This window comes from Diabrotica undecimpunctata, chromosome 4 (genome assembly GCF_040954645.1).
Source record: "Diabrotica undecimpunctata isolate CICGRU chromosome 4, icDiaUnde3, whole genome shotgun sequence".
NCBI classification, from domain to species: domain Eukaryota; kingdom Metazoa; phylum Arthropoda; class Insecta; order Coleoptera; family Chrysomelidae; genus Diabrotica; species Diabrotica undecimpunctata.
This window is the reverse complement of record NC_092806.1, coordinates 59,837,316-59,846,969: the sequence shown is the minus strand read 5'-3', so window position 1 is coordinate 59,846,969 and position 9,654 is coordinate 59,837,316.

The window sequence follows — 9,654 nt, the reverse complement described above, 5'->3', positions numbered from 1 at the left end:
ATTAATAAAAGTAAAGATTTAGATTTACGTCGTTGACCTAGAAGTAGTAAGAAGCTGCTCAACATAATTTTTGGACTCTCTGTGTTCGGCTCTTTGTACGCGTTTCTTTTAGCTGGTTAAAAGGGTAGCCGATTTTGATTTAGTCAAATAAAGACTAGATACTGCATCAGGTTTGAGTTTTAGACCCTTTTTAGAAACGTAATTTAAAAGTTCCTGTTGTAGATTTCTTTGGTAATCTTCAGTTTTAAAATGTTTAGAACAAATTCTTGCAGTATTACAATTAAAATTATCCTATCTACAACAAGATATAATCCACAGTTTTCTGGTCACATTATCTTTAGGAAATGTATAAAACCTAAAGATTTTATCTTCATTGTCACTATTGCAACAAGCAATTGCACAGCGCACTTTGAAAAAGGTACAAAACCAGATATACAATGGTAAATAAAAACTTTCAGTTTTACAAAATATACAGTATAAATAAACAGTAACTAAATACCACAAGTACACACAAGTCTCAGACACAGGCGCGCCTTACTGGTAATTTTTTACGCGCTCGTCTGGGATACGGCCGCCGGTTAAATTTTACCCATCAAATTTTTTAAGCCTTTGCGAAGTGGATATTTGTATAAAGACACATATGTAAGCATATATCTAAATTATTTTTCTATTATAAAATAGATGACTCAGTCAGTATTGAGTTACTTTAAAATATATTTATTATCTCATAACTTTGCAATTTGCAATAGTCACCATTGATAACCGATATTCTTGTTGAACTTTTGTTTTTATACAAGCCTTCTGTCTTGCCGATGTAAAGTCGTCTGAAGTCGATATTTATTGTGTTTTACGTTTGAACTAATTTGTGTCTTATTTCCATATTATTATATTGTTTGATAAGTGAATTTTACATATATGATCGGTAGGTTATAATAATGTGTATATTTTTTATTTTACTAAATTTCATTATAACTCATCTAAAATACCACATTGAATTGTAAAACAGATTTTTCTTTATTGTAATCTATTTTGTTTTTATTTCAGTAAAACTGCTTGGAAGTGACAGTGAATCAGAATAAGCAAATCTACTACTATTTACCTATTCACAGTATGTCCTCTGCAGAAAATTTTTAAATTTCAACGGATTTGCATACAAAAAGAGTGCTTATATTATTAGTATATGTATGAAAACAAAAATAAATATTTCGCCTGACTTCCTAGAAAAAGTAAAGGTTTTACGCTACTGAAAATATATTTTTTAGTCAATTATAACCAAAACAAAACATTTAAAAAAAAATAGATCATTTTTTAACCATAATTTAAAAATTAGTGTGTATGTTAAGCTGTAATAATGGGTTCGAGGTGGTTCGAGCGGTCTTGACTACGTCACACTCCTGGACCAGCTGTCAAATGTCATGCGCAATATCATACCTTATGTATTCCTTGTACCATGGGGTCAACATACCAATTAGCATCAAAAGAAAAGTATTTGACCAATGTGTATTACCGGTCATGACTTACATAATGGAACCGTCTATGCTAGAACTGACATTGCGAGACCAAATAGGAAACGAAGATTTGCGAAGAAGGAAGAGTATTGCTGATGTTGTTGGATGAATAGTGAAACTGAAATGGAGCTTGGTAGGCCATGTAGCGAGAGTGCATGACTCACGATGGACGAGAAAAATTACAAATTAGAGGCCAAGAGCAGACAAACGTAGTAGAGGAAGACCACCTACACATTGGGCTGACGACATAAGTCGTATCACCAAAAATTAGCAACAAAGAGCACAAAATGGTAAAGAATGGAGGAGTTTAAGGGAGGCCTATGTCCAGCCTATGTAGGAATGGCAAAAATAAGGATATTGACCAACCTAATCTTAGTCACATTTTAATATACGCCATTCCAAATTAACAGTCGGTCATCGGTAATGTCATTACCAAATTATTATCATTTATATTTATTATATTATTATATTTATATTTATATTATACATTATGTCATTACCTCTTATATTTATGGTAACTGGTGTAATCTTTGACAGTAAAAAATTGTGTAGTTAAATAAACTCATAAGAAAGTTTATGAAAAATTTACTAGTTGCCTTTCGACGCCACTGAAATTTAACGAAGAAAACAAGATTTCTCTTAACTTTATTTCTCATTTTGTCATTGCTCCTCTTCTGTTCTTAATTTCTTTGGAGTTTTCCATGACTTTTTACTCAGTCGAAAGTTGTTCATAAAACTTCGTGATGATTAAACAATTACTTAAAATATTTAGATTTAAATTTCAACGTTTTGATTGCTTTTCATACAATTAAATTTTAATTGTATTCATGAAGAGATCTTCCACTGCTGGGGTTGCTTTGGGGTGAATTTTGGATATTTTGACAGTTATTTTATCGCAAATTGGAAAACGCAACATTAAAAAATGGTATACTGGAGTTTATTTTGTATGAAATATGTATAACTTAATATAAAACATGAATATACAGTGTATAGTGTTAGTGTTGATTATTTTTTATTTACAGCTCTAATAGGTTGAGTTCAATCTGGAATAGAATATTTTATGAAATGAAAAGAATATAAATATATACGTGAATTCAACGATTGCAAGGTAATAGTTACTGAGACTGAAAGTCAACTAAAAAATTATCTTGTGCTGGATATTTAAGTTAAGAAAAAGGAAACTGTGGTGTATGACCTAGTTTTATTTATAATTCTAAAATAATTAAGAAGGAATACAATATTATATTTGTAAACACGTTTATTTCTCGTTGTTGATGGTACACATTATGAATATGAAACACAAAACTGAACTTATTGTAGTGGGAGATATATTGATGCTTCAGAAGCCAATCGGTGTAAGTCAATAAATCTTTAAAATGAGATAATAAGATGTTTGTGAAAGTAGTTGCAGAAAAATAACAAGTTATTAGAAATAAATAAACCGTCTTTATTTGTCATAATATAATGTATTATATTTATAAATACAAACAAGGAAATTAAAAAACTTTCCGAAAATAAGAAACAATGAAAACTATTCTCATGACTTAACTTAAGCAGCCACACGAAATAGAACAACATAACTGAGTACATATCATTTGTTTCTTTTGAATTTGCTTCACTGGTCTACGCTCAGAATGCAAAAGATCTTGAACTATATTAAACAAAATTTGAGGCCTTCCCTTTAATGCTAGTTTTGAAATATCAATTTCATCGAATTTATACGATACCTGCAATGTTTGTTTATACAATATAGAGTTAGGTTTATGTTTAGGTACTGTACCGTAATCATTTTATTTGTAACCAATTCACTTTTTGACATTTATATTAATTTTTATGTTGAAATACAATCCTCCATTTTTTTTGTTGATAAAAATTCTTCTCTCTTCATTTCACTGACTAGAAACGGACTTTTGTTTTTAGCATTTTTTGCAATATCAACCCAGTCATTTGGACTATAAATAAATTCTTTCTTTTTTAACATAATAATGGTATTAGATTTTTGTTTCGATACAGGGCAGCGACAAGCCGCTTATACGTATTTCGACCTCTTTAGGTCTCCTCAGAACGGTTTTTCTTTCTTTTTTACTTTTTTCAATTACACCAATATCAGCATCATTTGGAAGATAGCTGTGTCCTGGTATAAGAAATTTGTGATTAACATAATCAACTTTTATGTCAGGGTCTTGTACAAGTGTTTAGAGAGCTAAGGATCAACAATCGGAATACATGATCAAGTGTTAATGTTTAGAAGCATTTTGCTTAAGGTGATTTACAAGGTACGCTGCTATTTCTTGGGACCCTCTAGAACCCTCAGTTTCGTTCCACATGTACATAAAACACCTATTATCATTATAACTATAAACGTCCAACTTGTAAATATACATGTTCAGTCCGTAATAAGCCACTGACACAATTAATTTTGAAAAAGGAAGTGCTTTTTCTAAATCAAACGTAAAAAAGTAATTTTCTGTACTTGCCTTCAATTTATCCCCACTTTATTGGAATTATGGAATTTATTGCACTGTCTGCCTTTCGCAAATGTAGTTCTTTATCTAATTTTGCTGTTTTTTTCTTTCTTAGTCTGTCGAAAAGTTAACTTATTTTGTAGCGAATCACATAGCTGACATGTATCCTTTGATTGAGGTTTAAATTGCAAATTCAACTTAGTAGAAAAAACGTGGTAGTACACCTTCTCTTTCTACACACTTTACAACATACATATTAATCATTTTTTTATTGGTTAAGTCAGGGTATAGACATCTTCTGTTAGGTGTGTCAGATCTTGTGTAATGGCTCCGATATGTCGGAAATAACTTTAATATACTCTTTTACTTTTGATACATCAATTTTATTGCTTGGTTACGCCCCCTCTTGTCAATCCACCCTGATGCTTCTGAACAGATAGATATTTTATAGATTCGATGATCACTAACTATAGATGAATGGCATGAGTGTGAAGAATATGAAGGATACAGAAAAACAAAGCCGTTATTCAGTAGAGTGCGTTAGAGTTGTTATTCGGTATTAATCATCAGAGAAAACGTATCATATAATATGTGAAGTGGAAGAGTAGTGAAGGATGAATGTAACGACGTGGCAAAAATAGAAATGATATCATGCAAAAAAAAGCTACAGAGGAGGTTTGGTGTTACAAAGAAAGCGGAGGGACAAGGAAACATAAAATATTTATATCGAAAAATAAAAGATGTAAGGACATGTATTTGGAAAAGTTGTATTAGAAAGTGTGGGATCACTAAATAACACAAAAAAAGCATTCCTTATAAGTGGACCGTAAGAATAAAAAAACAGCCCTCTTTTAATTAAAAACTCCGTCTAGATGAAATATCTCACAATTCGAGGTACCGCCGTTTACATGGTACCCAGCACAAACCCTTACAACAATCACCATCCTCCAGGTCACAGCCTGGATAATTTCAGTGCTGACATTCAAAACACTGACACAATATACAACACACAAATTCCTAACTACACATCACAATGACACCCCACACATCAAAATTCAGACCAAAACTCATCATTCATAGCCACCCCACAAATCACAGAGTATTACCACAACTGCAAATTTTACACACATATCTTAAAAACCGAAAGCCATTCAAAATAAGACATCGAACACAATACATAAACAACGTTCAAACAACTGAGATTCAAACACTTACACGTCACAAAATACATGAGAAACCACATTTCAGCCAAATTCTGCAGCCAAACGCCACTCATCCTAATCATTCCAGTGACGAAAACTATTTCTTTGCAGTCTACGTGAACAAATCGAAAGAAATAGCCTACCTTTACACAACAAACTCCAAAAAAGCCAAATCCCTGAAGAAAAAACTCAAAGTTTTTACCGGAGCCAAATACCTTACCATCACAAACAGATCCAACCAAAAAACACCCACCTCATCCCCCACTTCAGTCCCAGAAAACATTACATAAACATACCTAAACAAACGCATTCCTTCACAATTCTGCAATCAACGCAAATCTGCCACACTTACAACCAGATCTAAAATCAATACATCATCCCTACAAAAACACCTTACATTCCATACCGAAGACGATAATATTGCAGTTACACATAATACACAAAATAAAACTGCGACAGAAACAATACCTATTAAACCTTTACTCCTAATCTTACAACACACTCAGAATGAAACACATACGACTCAATCTATAGAACGATCAATACAAACAATCGATACGAACAATCCCCTACAGCCGTCACACGCGAGCAACACAAACACACAAAATAACTTAACAGGACAACACAACGCATATAAATATCCTATAGAACACATTTCACCAAATATTTGTATAAATATATAAATAAACATCAGTAATAACATAATCACTATTGCACACAAATACTTTAAACAACACCACACAAAAGTCTTTTTAAACAACCAATAAAATCCAATCAAACCTTTATCTCGTCATGACAGGCGTTAACAAAAATCTTTCACGAGAAGACATTGAAGTCCGTCTATCATAAGACCACTTACCTCACACTAAAGTTGTCAAAGTAATTGCCATCTAGAGTTATATCCCTACGCACTTCGTTCGAGTCTTCGCAAACTCTAAATAAAAATTCGCGGAAGCACTGAAGTACCGTATTAAGTTGAACGGGGAGATTATATATTGTGAGATCCCTGGATCAAATATCGTCATCCCCCTGCGCTTTAAATACTGTCCTAAATGCTGCCAAAGAGAACAGTACAACAGAGAATACCAACAAAGATCCACTATCTGTCCAAAGTGAGGACCAAGTTACAAATCCTATGAATGGTAAAGGCACCATCCTGTCCAAAAGGCCGCGACAAACACCCGGCATATTCAGACAAATTTCAAGCCAGAAAATGCGCTCCCATAATATAGAAAAAGACACAGACAGTCACTACCCAGACAAATTCCCTCAAACTAACTCACCTCGGACATAAAGTCGATAATTAACCTCATGTCTATGATCTTTTACAACGTCTTACCTGAAAAAACTCTAAAACCAACATCTCTGTAACGAGATTTTTCAAAATATCTCAATATCCCAAAATTGGAACGTCAGTCCCCTCAAATAACTTCAGAGTCGATTCAATTTACGCAAAGACAGGTAGAGATTGGTTTTCTATGGTTTCCCAATCTAATTGCATACCGATACTTGTAACTAGGTGAGAAAATAGTCACATCCAATCTCCATGCGTTTCTTACTAAAGAAAGTTCAAACAATTCTCAGAATTATCGCTCCGTTTTTAGATGCATGTGGCATTTTTATCAACGGGCCACCTCAAATGGTCCACGACGAAGTTGCCCACCGAACTTCGACACGATCGACGATAAGCGCCGATCAAACTCCTGCCTCGACACCTACGACGATCTTAAGTAATTAACAAAAAATCGTCTCAACCATATACAAAAACTCCATACCTTAAAGAGGCACGTAGCCTGAAGCAAGACTTTACAACTCCTATCCTTTCTCTTTTTCCCCAGTTTTCCCTTTTCAAGGGTTTGAAGTCCTCTGCCACAGTTCCATCTTCTCCTCAGTTTTCCTCTACCTTAAACTTCTAACAGCTCTATTCTTCGTCCCACATAGTTTACATTCACATTAAAAGTATCCACTCCTTACCACGATCCTCCACCCTAAAACCCCCATACCTACACACCCTAACACATTCTCACCAACACACACTCAACCAAGACTAGGCTGCAACCCTAGCAGTTATCTATTGAGTTGAGTGCGTCTAGTGTTTCTGTATTTTTTTTAAATACGATTATATTTAAGTGTCACCTATTGAACATGTAACTTATGTATATTCTGCTTCGATGCTTTTTGTTCTTTTTTATTTTGAAAGTACTTGAGAAACTGTAGAGGGGGTGTTTTAGAGGAACCGTAATTTGGTCTGTTGTAGGATTTTCCAGGTAAATGACTTTCTTCTTTTTCTTCTTTCTTTTTATAAGCAATTCTACTTGTTCATTAGCAGATTAATACCTCTATAAAAGGTTGTCGTCGGTAGAAGTTCTTCTACCGACTCGTGACTTATCTCCAGCTGTTTTGACAATACGGGTCTTTACCATCCTGGTTATGTAGTTATTCCATTCTATTTTGCGTCAATTCGTTCATAACCTGTACGTTACATTTTCTTCTAATTTCTTTCGATCTTTCAGCGCATTTCCTGCAATTCTTCTCAGTACTCTCATCTCCGCTGTTTCCAGTAGCCCTTGTGTTGTGGCTATGTCGGGTCTTGTTTCTGAAGCAAATGTCATTATTGGTCTTAAACTGGCATTATAAATTCTTGACTTCATCTCAGTATTAATGTTTGTTTTGCCATATTGTTATGAAGTCATCCTGCCAGTCTACTTGGTTTTTGTACTTGATCTCTCATTTCTTTGTCCAAGTCTCCAGGTGAAGAGTGTAATGCCAAGGTATTTGATTTTCATTACTTTACAGAATGCGAATTTCTTTTTTTTTGTAATTATTTCTTAGTTTTCTTCTTAGTAAGAGTAATATAGATAACACTGAATCTTTCTTCTGGATAAATTAATTACTATTTAAATGGAAATAAGCCACAATTAAAGGTTAAAATACGTTTATTGATTGATTGAATTTTGTTTTTTTTTAAGTAAAAAAAAATTGTTTAATTTACTAATGTTTGTATTTTGAGAACGATTTCCGAAGTGGAAATTGAAACGTCAATAAACGTATTTTAACCTTTAATTGTGGCTTATTCCCATTTAAATAGTAATTAATTTAAAATGCCACAAGAAAATAGCTTGAGAACAATATTTCTTCTGGATTATCAGTTATCTCGACTTTTGTAGTTCTCGACATTTTCCTATTATTTCGTCATCAATAATATTAAGTAAAACAACTGCAGAACACCATCCAATTATGGTTAGTTTCCATTAAAGATAGTAAATAATACTATTTTCAAATATTCCACAATAACGAATTCACTTATACTAAATCATTTGTTCTATCTGTTAAATTATTTTTTCAATGTGGTGAAAGCCTATGGTGTCCCGCATGCAAAATCATTGGAAAAACGTCGTTTGAGAATTAAAATAATTTCTTGCATATAACTCTTTATTTCAACATTTGTCTTATATTTTTTTATTCTTAACTTTCAATACAGTTTTTTTGTTGTGTTAGGCTTTCTATGCTTATTTCCGAAAATATTAGATCCGTCGTATGACTAAAACCGCGTTGGTGGCCATATAATTTTAGATTTTTTTAAAATGTTCTTTTATAAAGAATAATTTCATAGACTTTGAAAGCTGCATAAAAAATGGATATCCATTTCAAAAGGAACATTTTTGCTAATCATGTTTCTAGAAAATTGCCAGACTATTCATTATCATCATCATCACTGGCTCCCTTTTTTATTCTTGGCCTGTTCCAGGATTCTTCTCCATTCTGATCTGTTTCGTGCTTTTTTTCTCCAGTTTTTTATTTTTAAGGTTGTTATATCATTTTCTATTTGTTTTAAGTATCTTAGCGTCGGTCTTCCTCTTGTTCTTTTTCCTACTGGCATCTGTTTGAATATTTTGTTTGGTATTTCGCTTTCTTCCATTCTTTCTACTTGTCCTATCCAACGCAGCCGTCCTATTTTAATGAATGTTATAATATCCGGATCCTGGTATATTTTGTATAGTTCAGAGTTGTATCTTCTTCGCCATATTCCGTTTTCTTTTGTGCCCTTATATATGTGTCGCAAGATTTTTCTTTCGAAGGTGGCTAACAACGTTTCCTCTCTTTTAGTGAGTGTCCAGGTTTCTGAGCCGTATGTGAGTACTGGTCTTATTAGGGTTTTATATATTTGGCATTTTGTTTTTCTTGCGACGTTATCTGATCTTAGTTGCCTAACTAAGCCATGGTAACTTTTATTTGCAATAAATATTCGTCTCTTCACTTCCTCCGTAACGTTATTATCAGACGTGACTAGGGATCCCAAGTATATAAAGTATTTTACTCTCTCTATGTTGTATTCTCCTATTGTTATATTTTGTGGCTGCCTTATTTCTGCGTTATTACTTACCTGCATATATTTTGTTTTGGTCTGATTGATTTTAAGACCACTATTTTGTGCAGCTCGTTCTATTTGGTTGTATGCCTCTTTCATTTCTCTTCTTG